Raw genomic sequence first — 17,221 nt, forward strand, 5'->3', positions numbered from 1 at the left:
CTAAGCCTCTGGTTGCACGAAGCCTGGGAGGACATTCAAACAATACCGACATGAAAGTCCTTAGCATTCATTTTATTTCTCTCCTTGGGCCTTTGTTGGGTTTCAAATGAGGAGTATTGACATGAAGTTCATGGAAGATAATCAGAACACACTCAAGATCAGCACCACAAACCTGTGGCTAATAGATGAACATGGCAGGAAGGACTGTCGTTAGCAGTAGCCTGTGTGTGCTGACTGGCTGTCATTAGCTGCCTTTTGCTTGCTCTTCAGTGCTGAGGGGTGGCACTGGGACCTTGCTGAAAATAGAAAGTGTCAGCAACATATGAGAGAGTGCCTACCAAGCAGACACACAGAGCGTGAGTACATTTGCCATATATCTGCAGTATTAAAATTTCATAGGGAGGGTGATGGGGCGGGGAGAGTCCAAGAGAGCTATTCAGAGAGGCAATAAAAGACAGAGAAACACTTTTCAGATGATTATATGATTCTAAGAGTCCTGATCTGAAGACTCCATAGGCCCATGACTGAGGGTTGCTCTGTGGACTGGCATCTGCCCAACTCCGCAGTGTCAGAGTGTGAATTGGGGGAGGTTCCTTTGCTATCCTGAAAGGAGGAATGCATATACACATGAATCATCTTTTTAGAGGAAGAGAAGATGTCCAGTTTGACCAGTGTCTTAATTTTCTTCCTCCTGGAAGCAGAGCCTGGGGTGGACTTGAGTGTCATATTGGTGTCCCAAGATGCAGGAGAGAGGACCAGGGCCAGTGAGACAGGGCAAGGGCAATGACCAGTGAAAGAGTGTGCTTTTGGAATGCTCATTGTCACGGAAGGGGGGGGCCTCCACCTTGTTGGGGTGTCTCAGCAGATAAAAGGTAATGGCTCTTAGGATATTTCCTTTGAAGGGACCATTATGTTTGAGGGACAGGATCCGAGGGGTGCTGGATTGGTGTTCCCTGCCTGTTATATCTCATGCCCTGAAGTCTGACTTGTAAGTCCCACCTCCCTTGCCAGATCACTTCTGGTTACATATGGGAGACTTCAGCAGGAGTTTGCAGACAGGAGGTGTTATGTGGCCTTTCCTGGAGATAACAAATGTCTATTCACCCCAAATAGGGGACCAAAGTAATTATACTACCAAAGTCAAACTTGGTGAACCAATGAGCTTATTGGTGTTATTTCAGGAGTATGGATGAGGAGTTACTTATAGGATTAGGGATGACTCAAAGGCAGCTGCATCACCCATGCCCACCCCACATGCCTGATGACTCATGAAAGTTGCAAACTTGAAACTCTCTGCATGACAAGGCAGGTTACTCAACAAGTCAGCTGTTTGGAGAAGCCCCCCACCCCACCCTAACAGTGGTTTACTGCTTTCATAACTTTGGGGTGGGAGGGGCTTTGTGAATTCTTGTTAGTTTTAGGAACTTTTTGACATTTACCAGTTGTTTTCTCCTGGAGTCTCATAAACCTCCTCATTCCTTATTATAGGGACTATTTGAATTCAGAGGAAACTGTTACATGACAGGAAGAGAACATGGCCAGACATTTCTTGTCCTTCCTCTCCCTGCTGTCATGGCTGCCTTTGGCAGTATCTATCTTTCTCCTGTTAGGTGCTCCTTTCTTCCTGGGTCAACCTTACTTCTCTTTGTCTTTTGCTCCATCCCTCCCTCTGCTGCTGGGCTCTGAGTGTCCTGTCATCTCTTCTTGACTCCCAACATTCATATTTCTAGAAATGTCTCTTTCAGATATTTTTTCATTTGAACCATCTGAGGTGAATTTTTTTCTGCATCACGACACTGACTGTAAGAATGTCCTTACTCTTAAGGTCTCAGTAGAGCCCTTTGTAATTTCCCTTCTCCTCAGAAGAAGGGCTCAGTGTTTGTCATGTGACAACCCACGTTAGGGTGAAAGTAACTGATGTGAACAGGCCTACAGACTCAGGACAAGGATGGAGGAACCCAAACAATGTCTCAGCGGGACCATAGAACATAAAGAAGGAGGCTATAGTGACCATCAGTAGCCTTGTCAATCAGAAACCTGGGAGGGTACTTCTGTCTTGCAAGTCATCCATCATGTTTTATTTGATGAAAAATAGAGATATCAGGCTTAAAAATTAAACACCTTATCAAATTTTAACTGTCAAACATGGATATTGTTATTAATGATTAAAAATTAAATCATGCATTAAGATACTTTCAAGTTACACGTTTCAACATTGATCCTCTAACAAATTACATCTTACACAAAGAACATTGGTCAGAATGGTTGGAAGTTCATTCTCTGGGCCTCCCTGTCCTCTTTTGTTTGGTAAAAATAATTTTTTATTATCCAACTTACTGCTTCAAAGAAGCTATGAGATTCCAGTGGGCATGATGATGTATGCTTGTAATCCCAGCCTTGGCAGTTTAGCAAAATACTGTCAAAAGAAGAGAGAAAGGAAGGAAGGAAGGAAGAAAGAAAGAGAGGGAAAGAAGGAATGGAGAGAGGGATAAAACAAGGAAGGAGGGAAGGAAAGGGATTCTTATATTTTCAATGAAAGGAGAAATTACCCTGGGTCATGGACACATGCCATTGTGTGTGCCAGGCTTTTCCTTTTGGACCACCAACCAGCTCCAAAGTCATGACATGGAGACTTATTATTAGTTATGAACGCTCAACCTTAGCCTATGCTGTTTCTTCCTTTAACAAACTAGTCTGTTTCTCTTCTTGTACATTTTGCCTTGGGGCTTTTTACCTTTCTCTCTGTATGTCCTACTCTGTGACTGCCGGTGGCTGCCTGGCTGGCCCCAGGTGTCTCCCTTTCCTTTTCCCTCATTCTCTCCCTCATTTTCATTTCTTTCTTCTCTCTCCAGCTTAGATTTCTCCTCCTACTTATTCTCTCTTCCCTCCAGCTGTGCCTATCTGTCTCCTGCCTAGTTATTGACTATTCAGCTTTTTATTAGACCAATCAGGTGCCTTAGGCAGGCAAGGTGAAACAAATGCAACACATCTTTACATAATTAAACAAACAGCATAAACACATGTAACACCCCTTTACATTGTTAACAAAGGCAGCAAGAATAAATGTAACACACTTTTATGCAGTTAAAATACTATTCCACAACAATTGTGTGCCTAAAATAAGAGCAAGTTCATAAATATTACCAGTCCACTCAACAAACATCTAATGAGCACCTACTGTGTGCTATGCACAGTAATGACCTTCAGGCATATAAAGATGATGCAGATAAATTCCAGACCGTTGCAGAACTCAGAATCTAGAGAGGGTGAGATATTTCTCAACAGAATGTTCTTTATGAAAAGTACTCAAAGGAAGTAATTACCATGCATGCTTTGAAAGAGAAGAAGGGCTCTGCTCTAGATGTTAAAGAATGACAAGTTTCCAGAGAGTACGCCCTGGTGATGAGGAGAAGGATATGTCAAGTGGTGGGGCATTTGTTTTTAGTGGGTCATTTGGGGACAGTTGGATGTGATGGTGAAAGGTAGGGCACTCCAGAGATCATTCCCAGCCCTCTGAAGGTGAGACCTAGTTTTGCCTTTTCCTTTTATGCCCTGGGACACATTAACCTTGTAAAACATTTCCTTATGTCTAAAATAGAGGGATATAGTGACTGGGGTAGTTCATCTGTTAAAAGTTTTGTGCACATATGACAACCTGTGCTTAGAGCCCCAGCATCCATCACCACTCAGGTGTAGTGTGGGTGTTGGGAAATATTCAGGGATTCGTGTGTGTGTGTGTGTGTGTGTGTGTGTGTGCATGAGTGCACGCGTGTGCAAAAGAGAGAGAGAGAGAGAGAGAGAGAGAGAGAGAGAGAGAATGTATGTCCATATGGTGCCCATTGAAGCCAGAAGACAGCATCAAATGCCCCAGAGTTGGAGTTACAGGAGGTTGTCAGCCATTCTATGTGGATTCTGGAAGCTGAAATGGGGTCTTCTGTAAGAGCAGCAAGCACTATTAATAACCAAGCCACCACTCCAGCTCTTAAATTATTATTGCTTATCATTTAATTTCTACTTATAAAAATTATGCATTGTAGCATTCTTCTTGGAAAGTTGAACATTGCTGATGGGAGTGAAGTTTTTTGTTGTTGTTGTGTTTTGTACTTTTTTTTAACCTTCTGCTCCACTTTCCCCTATGAAAAGAAACTGTGTGTGTGTGTGTGTGTGTGTGTGTGTGTGTGTTGAGGTGGTGCATGCATGTGCTCACACACTCGTGTGATCAGACAGTGTCTCCCTATGTAGGCCCAAGCTGCTGGCCTTGAACTAGTGACATCTTCCTTAGCCTCTCATGTACTGGGTTTACAAGGGTGTACCACCCGCTCTGTAGTAGGAAGATATTTTTATCTGTTTTCTGCTCAAATTTCTCTGCCCTTTTCGTTGCATTTGCATATCTATATTCCCATAGAAAATGGACTCATCTTTATCTTTTGACAGTTAATCTTCCAGACTGTGCCTGGAGTTGCTCTTTATATTCATGATTGCTTTACAAGATAGGCCACATGTAAATAAGTGTGCATCAGTGAGGTAATTTATGAACCCTGAGAGGGGAAGGCATCAGCAGGAAAATGTCTTTGCTGGACCCCCCACAGCCTTCAGGAGGGTAGAGAGTGTGCATCTGTCTTGCAGCTGGCTTCTTTCAGACTTAATGTTTGAGACCTATTCCGACCACCTTTGTGGGTTGCCAGGACTGTTCCCATCAGGCCAGAGGCTAAGTCTGTAAGACAGAAATATCAAGTTAGAGATCACCTCCAACCTCCACACTAAACATGGGTAGCCCAAGGCCCAGGGGAGAGGAGTAACTACGCACACAGCTGGGTATACACCCAGCTTTCCTGAGTCCCAGGCCAGCACGCTTCCTACATCACACCCCAGCCCTGCTTTCAATTGGGAAACTTGCTCAAAGACTGACCTGTGTGCAGTCACCCAGACGTGAGGCCTTGACCCCTAGTCCAGTCTTATATGCATGTTGCACACACATGGTGTGGGGTGCACTCAAAAGCAGAGCTCAGAGATGGCTACCTGGAGAGGGCGGCAGCTGAGTGGACCTGGAAGTATTAGGTTAGATTAGGACCAAAGAGGGAAGGGAGTCCCAAGCACAACAAATATAGGCGAGGAAACAGGGCAGGCTTTGGAGAAGATGTGGGGCTCAGGGCAGTGAGCAATACAAGGATGATTGCCTAAGAGCCTGGTCTGGGCTTCACCCCCTTGTTTGTCATTGAGGTCCAGGTCTTGCTGCCCTCACTAGAGCATATATCCCCTGAAGAATGACAGCTGCTCCATACCTGGAGAAATTATGCTGCATTATATTATATTATTATATTGTATTCCATTGCATATCATTATATTAGTTCTTGTTTTATATTGTAATGACACTGCAACATGATACAATATTTTGTTAGGCTGCACACATACTGTACATGTATACATACACATATATAATAAATAGATTATAAATGTACACAGTATTTCTGAGGGAATAGGCAAACTCACAGGCAAAGCAAAGTAACCTCTGTCAATCGTCACTCTTTTTGTTTCCCTGGGGGTATTCTGTTTTTGCATTTGGAGAGCCAAAATAAATTGTCAATTCAATCTTGTATGTAACATAGCTGTGTCAGAAGTGATTTGGCGGCAGGCTCTGGAATGGAAACACTGCACAGGACCTCGGAGAAGTTATTTTTACCCTAGAGAGAAATTTGACTATTGCTGTTGTCCCCCGACCCCCTGGAATCAAGAAGAAACATCCCCAAATCTACTGCAACCTGTCTAAAGATTAAGGGCTTGACAACTAAAGCAACATCAAGTGAACTGTTCTCTCAAATTAGCTAATTGCTCATAATTACTTTTATGACTTTTTTAGGTTAGCGTACAAAGTAATGCATTTCACTACAGCATTCCATACCTGTGTCTCACTGTACTTTGTTCTCCTCTCCTAGACCCCTCACCTAAGCCCCCTGCCCCTCCCCTGCAAGTTTCCCTTCTTTCCCCAGATGGGTCTTCCTTTACTTTCACGGGCATTGCACAACCCTCTCCTCCTATTGCTTGAAGCTCTCATGACCCCCTTTCTAGTTTCATGACCTATACATGGGCACATATATGGAAGTAAATATTGATTCACCTTTCTGGATCTGGCATATACTTTAACATTTTTGCATTTTACTTTATGTGTTTGAATGTTTCGCCCACGTGTATGTCTGTGCACCAGTTGCATGCCTGTTGCCATGAGTGACCAGACTGTCTGATCATCTGGGACTGAACTTATAGAGGCTTGTGAGCTGCCATAGGAGTGCTGGGAATTGAACTTGGGTCTTTTGGAAGAGGACCCCTGAGCCCTCTCTTCAGCTGTCATGTGTTTCTGGGTGATCAAGATAACCATTATGACTGGGGTAAGACAGAAACTCACAGAATTTCCCTGAGGCTGAGAATGTTCTATGTTCTCTCTCTCTCTCTCTCTCTCTCTCTCTCTCTCTCTCTCTCTCTCTCTCTCTCTCTCTCTCTCTCTCACACACACACACACACACACACACCTTTTTGTCAGCCAATTGTATTTCTTTAATTGAAGAACTACTGTTCAGCTCATCAGTTCATCAAGTGTATTATTTGTTAGTAGGGATGAATTTTCACAATTATTTATATTTTCTAGAAAGAATTTCCTGTCTGAAGTGCAATTATCAAAGCCTTTTTCCTAGTCTTTGCAGGCTATCTCTTCACTCTGGTGTGCTTTTGTTGTTGTTGTTGTTGGTGGTGGTGGTGGTGGTGGTGGTGGTGTGTGTGTGTGTGTGTGTGTGTGTGTGTGTGTGTGTACAGAAACTTTTTAATTTCCCATAACCCCCTTTGTCAATGACTCAGATTATTGTCTATGCTATCAGAGTCCAGTTCAGAAAGTCCTTGTCTGTGCCAACTCCTTGAAATGTTTCCCCCACCTTTTTGTCTAGCAGTTTCAAAGTTTGGGGACTTGTAATATGGCTTTAGAGTCATTTTGAATTGATCTTTGTGCAGGCCTAGAGTTAGGTTTTAGTTTTATTTTTCTGCAGGCAGATATGCACTTTCCCTAATTCCTTAAAAATTATTTATTTTTGCTGCTGTGGGCTCAACCTAGAGCCTTGAGTATGCTTGGTAGGCACTCTATTAACCAAGCCCACTCCTGGATCCTGTTAGCAAAACCTTTAACTAAATAAGAACACGTGAGGTCTGTGAGAGAATTACCCCAGAACACATGAAGTACTTATCTTAAAATGCTCATGCCTCTGGGCAGTAATTAATATTTCTATGAATGTGTCCAAAGGAAAACCTCCAAAATGTAGGGTGAATACTGAATCTAAATGTCCATTTCAGCATTATTTATCATAGAGGACAATGAGAAACACCAGACATGTCGAGCATGAAGGTCACTGTAAATCATTTACAGAGCACCTAGCCTGTGAGACACTCCACATGCCTTTCAAGTGATGTTTACGTAAGAGATTTTGTTTGGTTTGGGTTTTAAAAAAAATTAAAGAGGGCATCAGATCCCCTCAAGCAGGAGTTATGGGTAGATAGATAGGAGCCACCCAGTCTGGGTGCTGGGAACCAAACTCAGGTCCCCTGGAACAGCAGCAAACTCTGCTGCGCTGTTTTTCCAGCTCAGGCTTTTCAGAGTTTTGAGTCTCACTGTGTAGCCTAGACTGGCCTTAAACTCTCATTTCTTGGGGCCCCAACCTCTTGGCTTTATCTAGAGGTTTCTTCAGTCTGGTATGGTACATGCCTGTAATCTCAGCACCCAGGAGGCTAAGGCAAGAGGACTGTAGACCTCAGTCTGTACTACATGGTAAGTAAGGGCCTGTCTCAAAAAAAAAGTTTTAAAATATACATGTTCACATGGTTTGTTTATCCCTAAATACTTCAGTATGTTTTTTCTAAAAACAAAGCCTTTTGTACAATAATAACCAAAATCAGGAAATGGGTAATGATATGATTCTATTAGTGAATACACAGATGAAAACGTATCACTACTGTCTGCCAAATAACCTTCACAGCAAAAAAGAAAATGTATTTGTTAGTATTTCTTCCTGTTTGTTTGACTCAACTATGAACGTCTAGGATCACACACAGCTCTGGGTCACCATGTCTTTGGTATCCAGGGAGCTTCTGACATGTTTTGGTATGAAGGACTGAAGCATGCTCACCACATGTTCTGTCATCAAGCTTCATCCCCAGCCGTATCTAGGTAATTGTGTGTGTGTGTGTGTGTGTGTGTGTGTGTGTGTGTGTATAGGGCATCAGATCTCCTGAGCTGGAGTTCCAGGCGGTTGTGAGCTGCCCAGTGTGGGTAGTGAGAATCAAACTAAGGTCACCTGGAAGAGCAGCGTATGCACTTAGCCACAGAGCCGTCTCTCCAGCTCTCATCTAGGAACTCTGAATAGCGCAGGACATGTATTCAGTAGAATGTCCTTCAAATTGGGCTTGCCATTTGTGTTTCCTCATGATTAGATTCCAGGGATGCATTCTTGTCAGGAATGTGAGCAAGGAGATGGTGTGTCCTTGTCAAGTCAGGGGGAACATAACTCCAATCACTTGCTTAGGGTGGTTAGTGGCTGCCAGGTTTCTTCACTGTAAACTTACATATTTCCATAAATAATCAATAAGGATCTTATAGGGAGATGCTTTAAGATTATTAATCATTCTGTGTCTTGTGAAGTGTGTGTGTGTGTGTGTGTGTGTGTGTGTGTGTGTAGGATCTAACCCAAGGCCTTATGCATGCTACACATACTTTCTTCCAATGAAAATGTGTTCATTTTTTACTCACTAGTTTAGAATTGTTGATGATTTAAACTTGACTTTTCTTCGTTTTAAAGACTCATCTATCTTTAATTATCTGTATGTGTGTGAGTATATGCACATGAGTGTGGGTGCTGTCAGAGACCAGAAGAGGGTGTCAAATACTTCTGGAGCTGGAAGTCTGCAGTCCTGCGTGCTGGGAACTGAACTTAGGTTCTTTATAAGAGCAGCAAGTGCTCTTAACTGCTGAACCATCTCTTCAGCCGTTTTCCTTCCTTCCTTCCTTCTTTCCTCCCTCCTTCCCTCCTTCCTTCCCTTCCTTCCTTTCTTTTTTTCTTGTACAGCAAAACAGGATCTCAGGGGGCACGCTGGCACATGCCTTTAATCCAAGCACTTCAGAGGCAGAGGCAGGAGGATCTCTGTGAGTTTGCAACCAGTCAAGTCTACACCGAGGGTTCCAGGACAGCCAGGACCACATAGAAAGACCTTTTTCCAAAACTAAACAAAACCCAGGATCTCATGTAACCCAGACTGGTCTCAAACTCATTATGTAGACAAAGCTGGCTTTGATTTCCTGATCCTCCTGCCTCTGCCTCTAAAATCCTGAAATTAAAGGAGTGCACCACCACACCTGACTCCAAATGGTAATGTAAAAAATTTCATCAGTTAGCTATAGTCTGCTCTATGGAAGAACCCTCCCTTTTCTTCCCCCTCCCACCACCCCAGGAACTCATAACGCTTCTGCCTCAGTCTGTGAGTACTGGGCTTACAGGTTTCCATTACTATGCCTAGTTCATTTAGTCATTTGTAAAAACTAAGCATGGATTCTGATTTGTCTTTGTTTTATGAGTTGTGATCATTACCTATTACCTTGTTTGTAGTGGACTTTACTCTTTATTATTTCAGTAGTGTTTAAGCTGGCTCCTATGCCTCCTTTTGCTATAAGGCCACAGCATCTGGAGAGCATTTCTGTGTGATCTCACGGAAAGGCCCAGGCTTGTCTTGTACTGTCTGCATTTCTTCCCAAGGACCAACCGTTTATCCAAGGAAGGCTTGATTACTTTTAGTAGATAATGGTTTGTAGAAACCAAGATTGAGCAACAGGTTTGCTCTTTGAAATACTGTCTCTGTCTTTAGGCCTTGTCAGGAAACAGAGGTGGGGAACACACACACACACACACACACACACACACACACACACACACACACACACACACGCACAGGCACACGCACACGCACACACACTACTGAAAGGTATTTTTTTTTAAAGTGGTGGGGGTCAAGCCCAGGACCACATGCATGCTAGGCAAACACTCTACCACTGGGTTACAACCCCAGGCTAGAAATATGTTTTTAATAGACTATCAAGAGGAAAATCACAGAATGTTGCAGCAGCCTGAACCCACTCCCATCTTTGTAAAGATAATGTATAATCAAAACCAAGCAGGAGTTTCTTTGTGGTCTATGGAAATGAAAGTGAGATAGGATGGATTAGAGGGGTCTGCACTGGGATGGCCAAAGCCAGGCAACCACGGGGAGGAGCAAGGCCATCATGTGTCCTGTCCACAGGTGATGATAGGGGTCGAGGAGGCTCATATATAGAAGTGGACCTGAGTTCAATTCTCCAAACTCACATAAAAACAAACAACAAAATCAGGTGTGATGGTGTGCTGTTTGTAATCCCAGAGCTGGGGAAGTGGAGTCAGGTGGATCCCAGGTCCTCCCTAGACAGGCAGTTCAGTCTAGTTGGTGAGCTCAGGTAAGTGAGTGATCCTATCTTTTTTTTTTTTTTTTTTTTTTTTTGGTTTTTTGAGACTTTGGTTTTCTGTGGCTTTGGAGGCTGTCCTGGAACTAGCTCTTGTAGACCAGGAGATCCGCCTGCCTCTGCCTCCCAAGTGCTGGGATTTAAGGTGTGCGCCACCAACGCCAGGCAGTGATCCTATCTTTTAAAAAAAAAAAGACAAAAAGAGGTGAATAGTATTAGAGAAACAATACCTGTGGTCCTCAGACCTCCATATGCATCTGTGTACTCATGTGACTTGTACCTGCACACACACAAACAAACAAACAAACAAACAAGGGGCACTGACAAGGCCATTCAGTAGGAGCAGGCCTGCCAACCTGGCATTCTCTGTCACCCTGGGTTGTACATCTTGGGGTTACATACTCACAATGAGGAGAAAGAGAGTGCACTGGATGGCTGTCAAACTCTGGGAAGAATGAGAAACATCCAAGCCCGAGGGAGCAGCTGCTATGTCCCTGCTCAGCAGCGGCGACCCTGCCTCTCAAAATAGGAGCACAAGTTCTAGAAGCTGCATGGTATCTCCTTCCACAGAGGCTGCCCAGCCAAAGGCAGCTGTCAGCCCACAAGACATAACTGCAGAGATGCACACTCTCCGCAGAGGCCGTAGCTCATTTGATAGGGTGCTGTCCTAGTATACACAAACCCTGTGTTCAATACTCAGGACTGCAGCAGCCAGGTGTGGTGGTGCACACCTGTAATCTGAGCACTTGAAAGGAGGAGGTGAGAGGGTCAGAAATTCAAGGTCACTATTGTCTACCTAGCCAGTTCCAGTTCTGCCTGAGCTAAGACACTTATGATACATAAAACACTTGTGAGCCCTGAGTCAGGAACACAAACGACAAAGAAATGCACACGCCTGCATGTGGGTTGCCAAGTGCGGGAGTAGACAAGGACTGAGCAGACAGACCAAGGGATGCACAGCGAGGAAGGAGGGTTTACTTGGATACAGAACAGGGCTGGAAGTATGAGTTCTCAGAGCAGTAAGAGGGCTTCATTCATGAGATAGAAATGACTGGCTGCAATGGAACAACTCAGAAATTGATACTGAAAGTAAAATTGTTAAAATAAAAGAGGGACGATGGCAGGATGAGCACAGTTAAAAAATAAATTAGGGAAGTAGAAGATGGGTTGTAGGAATTCTTCAGGATGAGGCACAAAGTAAAGGACGTTTAAAAAAAAATCAGTGGCCGGGCAGTTGTAGACATTTCTGTCCTACTTAGTCCCACAGTCCCCAAATAAGCACACAGAGACTTATATTAATTATAACTGTTTGGCCAATGGCTCAAGCTTCTTACTGGCTAGCTCTCTCTTAAATATTAATCCATAACTATTAATCTATGTATTTCTACATGCCTTATCTTACCAGAGAATGACCAGAGCATCCTATCTTTCCGGTAGCTACATGGGGTCTCCTCAATGCTCCTCTCTGCATCCTCTACCCAGAATTCTCCTTCTCTGGTAGCCCCACCTATACTTCCTGCCTGGCTACTGGCCAACCAGTGTTTCATTCATCAACCAAAAAGAGAAACATACATACAGAAGGACATTCCCCATCAGGCAGTGGTTGCGCACACCCTTAATCCCAGCACCCCGGAGGCAGAGGCAGTTGTATCTCTATGAGTTTGAGGCCAGTGTGGTCTACAGAGTAAGTTCCAAGACAGCCAGGACTATACAAAGGGACCCTGTCTCAAAAAAAAAAAGTGGAGATGTGAGGGAATCAACTCAGAAGTGCCAATACTCATGAAATTAGTTAGAGAATTTGGGGCAGTGATAGGACATGGAAGGCAATAATTAAAAAATAATGACTGCCCAAACTGGTCTTGAACTTGCAATTCACTACGAACATAAGTATGAGCCTCCTGAGTAGCTGTGATTCTAGGTATGCCCCCACCACACCTGGCACAATAAGATAATTTTTGTGTCTGGCACTGGTGGTGCATGACATTAATACCAGAATTTAGGAGGCAGATCTCTGAGTTCAAGGCGAGCCTGATCTACATATTGAGTTCCAGGCCAACCAAGGCTACACTGAGAAATCCTGCCCCCCAAAAAACTGAGAGGGGCATCTCTGACTCTACTTCCTGAGTGCTGGGATTAAAGGCATGTGCTACCAGACTCAGTTAAGATAAATTTTTTAGCCCACATCTAAGCTAAGGATGTAGCTCATTGGATGGGTGCTCATTTATCATGTTGAAGGTCTGGGTTTGAACCTCAGTATTATAAAAACCCTACACCTGTACTCAATATAGTATGTCTGCCTGAAGGACACCAAGGATAAAGACAAATGTCCAAACTTCAGGAAGAATAAAATCAAATTTACCTGCTATGAAAGAATGTCCTCCAGCAACAGCTCAGTACCCCCAAAATGCTTAACCCTCTAAAAGCACTGATAGAGTCAAGCATGGTGGATCACACCTGCAATCCCAGCACTCAGGAGGCTGAGGCAGGAGGATTGCTTCAAGTTAGTTCCATCCCAGCATGAGTGAGACCCTGCTTCAAAAGGCAACAAACAAAATAGATGTTGAACAAAGGATGTAAGAAACTTTACTTTTATACAAATAAGAATTTCCTGAAAAGGAAATTATAAATAACTTCCAAGGGCTGAGATTTCAAACATTAGCAAATGTACATGTACAGAACTATCCTTAATTTTTAAAAGCTTCATATTAATATTTTTGCCTTAATCAGGTAAGGACAGAAATACTGATAAATTCTTTAAGAATAATATTTGAATACATGAATAAAAATGAATGTTAAGGGGCTGGAGAAATGGCAAAACAGTTAAGAGCACTTGCTGCTCTTGAAGATCTGGGTTTGGCTCCCAGCATCCACATCTGGCAGTTCTCAGCCACCTGGAACTCTTGCATCAGAAGAACCAAAACACTCAAGCCCCTCTTCTGGTCTCTGAGGGCATCTTCACTCTCTGTCTCTCTGTCTCTGTCTCTCACATACACACACACACACACACAAATTTTTTTCAAAGAAAATGAGTACTAATAAACACATGGAAAGAGTTCATGTCACTGGTAATTTGGGAAATGGAAATCAAAGCCAGAAGACACCTTCTCACAGCCTCTGGGCCGGCTATTAAAAAAAAAACTTCAGACAATAATAGGTACTGGCAAGAAGGTGGAAATGTCGTGCATGGCTGCTGGGATTCTGAAATGGTGCAGCCACTTTGGAAACAGTTTGGCCATTGCTCAAGATGCTAAGCATTGAATTACTAAGTTAGTATTTGATCCAGCCATTCCACTGCTGGTACACATCCAAGAAAATAGAAAACATATGTTCAAACAAAAAAATCTGTATATAAACCTTCATTGCAGCGGCATTCTAACAGTTGGAAAAGGAAAACAACACAAGTGTCCATCAACTGGTGAATGGATTAAAAAACTGTATGGCGGTCTGTTATTCAACCATAAAGGGAATAAAGTGTGAATACATGGTAAGACATGTATAAACTTGAAAAGAACATAGCAAGTAGAAGTCAGACACAAGATGCTACATATGGTCCTGTTTATATGTGCAAAAATCCATAGGCAGGGAAGAAGTATAATGGTTGTCAATATCTGTAGGGAACGGGACCAGGCAATGTCTGCTAATAACTTCAGGATTTCATTTGTGGGTGATGAAGATTGTTTTGAAATTTGGGCAGGGGAGATGACTTAGCAGTTAAGCAGGCTTCCTGCTCTTACAGAAGGCTTGAGCTTGGTTCCCAGCACCCTCAACAGGTGGCTCACAACCACCTGTAACTCAGGCTCCAGGGAGTCTGATGTCTGATGACTTCTGGTCTGTCAGTACTGTATGCATGTTTTGTCTGTCTCTGTCTCTTGCCTGCCCTCCCTCCCTCCTTTCCTCTCTCCCTTCCTTCCTCCCTCTCTCTCTCCCTCTCTCTCTCTCTCTCCCTCCTATCTCTCTATCGCAGTCTCTCTCCTCCTCCCCCCTCTGTCTTTGTCTCTGTATCTCTCCCCCTATGGTGGTTTGAAAAATGGCCCTCAAAAGAATGGCACTATTAGGAGGCATGGCCTTGTTGGAGGAAGTGCATCACTGTGGAGGTGGTCTTTGAGGTCTCATATGTGCTCAAGCCATGCCCAGTAAGACAGTTCACTTCCTATTGCCTTGTGGTCAAGATGTAGGCCTCTCAACTCCAGCACTATATCTGCATGCCACCATGTCCCACCATGATAATGGACTAAACCTCTGAAACTGTAAGCCATCCTGTAAAATGTTTTCCTTTTAAGAGTTGCTGTGGTCATGGTATTTCCTCACACCAATAGAAAACTTAACTAAGACAGTCCCCCCTCTCTGTCTCTCTTTCTCTCTCTGTATCTCTCATACACACAGCCACATAGGCACACACAGACACACACACACACATACACACACACACACATCCCCACAAACTGTGAGTCAAACAACCCAAAGGGACATTGCCTGCTAGTTCTGCTAGCTCTGGGAGCTGAAGACTGAAGTCAATCTGTGTGTAGAGGAGGATCTCCCCTCTTGTGAACAACAGGTGATGACCAGCTATCCTTGGTGTTCCTTGGTTATGATGTATCTCTCCAGCCAAGGTGGAAATATCCAAAGTTCAAGGTCATCCTCAGCTACACAGTGATACATGAGACCCTGTCTCAAAAAAAGTAGCAAGTAATGAAACAGACACAGAGTAAGGTACCAATTACATGAAACTAAATAGTTTCTACAGAGCAGACTACCAGCAGAACATAGGAGACAATCTTTACAGCCATACTTCAGACATGGAGCTAAAATAACCAGAGTATACAAAGAATTGCAGAGATTAAGTACCAAGGAAATAGAACTGCCAATCAGCAAATGGGCTAAACAATGAACAGACAGTTTTTGAAGAAGAAACACAAATAGCAAGAATCTATTTTTTTAAGTGTTCAGCATTTGTAGTCATCAGGGAGCTACAATTAAAATTACTTTAGATACCACCTACCCCAGTCAGAATGGCAATTACCAAGAAACCTGACAGCAAATGTTGGGGACTTGGGAAGAGGGAGCCCTTATTCACTGCTGGTGATTGTGCAAACCAGTTTGGAAGTTCCTAGAAAAAACATTAAAAAGAAAACTACCATATGACCTAGCTACACCATTCCTGGGCAGGGACCCAAAGAACTCCGTACTCTACTGTAGAGACATTTGCATATCCATGTTTATCACTGCTCTATTTATAAAAGCCAGGAACTGAACTAACCTATAAGCTGAATGGTTAATGAGAGTGTGCTACATATACAAAAACAATATTATTGAAGTGTAAAGAAAAATGAAATTTACAAGGAAATGGATGGATTTAGAGAGTATAGTATTGAGCAAAGTCACTCAAAATCAGAAAGAAAAAAAAGTCACCTTCCTCCTTGTATTGGAACCCTGGCCTATAATGGGTACATGTATATGTACAAACAGCTGTAACACAGTTATCACAACAGTTAGAAACAGCAATGATAGGAGCTGACAAAGGAGAGGACAGAACAAAAGGACACATAGACCATGAAAGGGAATATAAAGTTATTGTTTTTCTAGTTTCAACTCTGCCATAGTTTTTTCCCTTTTTTTGTGCTGGGTAAGTGCATACATAAAAAGTCATTGTTAGTGAAAGTGTAAAACCCAAAGTCAAACTCCTCTGCTTCAGAATGGCTGTTCCACCTGGATGGAAGTTCTCTGGGATGTACAAAGTTTGGGATGGGGCAAGTGTTTAAGTGGCTATTTTAACCTAGCTGTTTGGTATTTTTATTTATGAATTTATTGTAACAAAGCAATTTTATAAATCATCAAGTGTTAAAATATTTAAATGATGAAAGGATAATAACTATTATTCTTTGACCAGGGGTGGTTGTGCACAGTACAAGGTGAGCACTTGGGTGATGCAAGCAGGAAGATTGAAAGTTTGGGCTACACAGCATGTAACTGGCTCATAGTGGGGTGGAGAGGAAGTGTCTTTTCTTCATTTTAAAGACAAAAATCAATGTTTTTTCATGTTTCATTAGATGAAATAAGAGAGGACCAAGTAACACTGCACAGAGCTACAAGACAGTCAGACTACAAAGTGCCGATTCCAAGAAACTTTCAAGTTGTGAAGAACTGGCAAAAGCATGCTAAGATTCTAGGAAACAACCAGCTTGTCAGAGGTTACATTTCCAGACCCGTTGCATGTATGTAGCTCTAGAATGTGCATGGAAACCATTCCCAAGCCAGGGTGGTTCAAAGTCTGCTCTCCTCCCCACATCCTCTTCCTGTTCAGCAGCAGATCTGAAGGCTGCGAGCTGAATGTGGTCCCATCACAGGATGGAAGGCCTGACATCACCCCCTGAAGGAGAATTGCCTTCAGGAGGTGTTAAAGAGGCAACCACGTTAAACTACATGCAACTAGGAGCCCTTGTCTCGTTAACCACTGAGATTCTGGAGCTGTTACATCGTGCTTACATCGGCTAACACAGTACACCAGTAGATGTGTTTCCATTCTTGTTAAGTCTAACATCAGCTAACACAGTACACCAGTAGATGTGTTTCCATTCTTGTTAAGTCTACTGTGCCTTCCCCTTTTTCATCATTCTCAGCATCGTGCAACTAAAACAGAGATGGCCAGCGAGATGGCTCGGTAGGTTTAGGCACTTGCTGCCAAGCCTGACCGTCTGGATTTCC

At 43.1% G+C, this 17,221-nt stretch overlaps 1 long non-coding RNA gene across 1 annotated transcript in view; it reads left to right on the top strand.

Annotated features, from left to right (window-relative positions):
* The window catches only part of LOC121137589, a 32,476-nt gene that overhangs the window by 10,486 nt on the left and 4,769 nt on the right, over window positions 1–17,221 (top strand). The window lies entirely within an intron of this gene.

Source organism: Mesocricetus auratus, unplaced genomic scaffold (genome assembly GCF_017639785.1).
Source record: "Mesocricetus auratus isolate SY011 unplaced genomic scaffold, BCM_Maur_2.0 Super-Scaffold_100691, whole genome shotgun sequence".
NCBI lineage: Eukaryota > Metazoa > Chordata > Mammalia > Rodentia > Cricetidae > Mesocricetus > Mesocricetus auratus.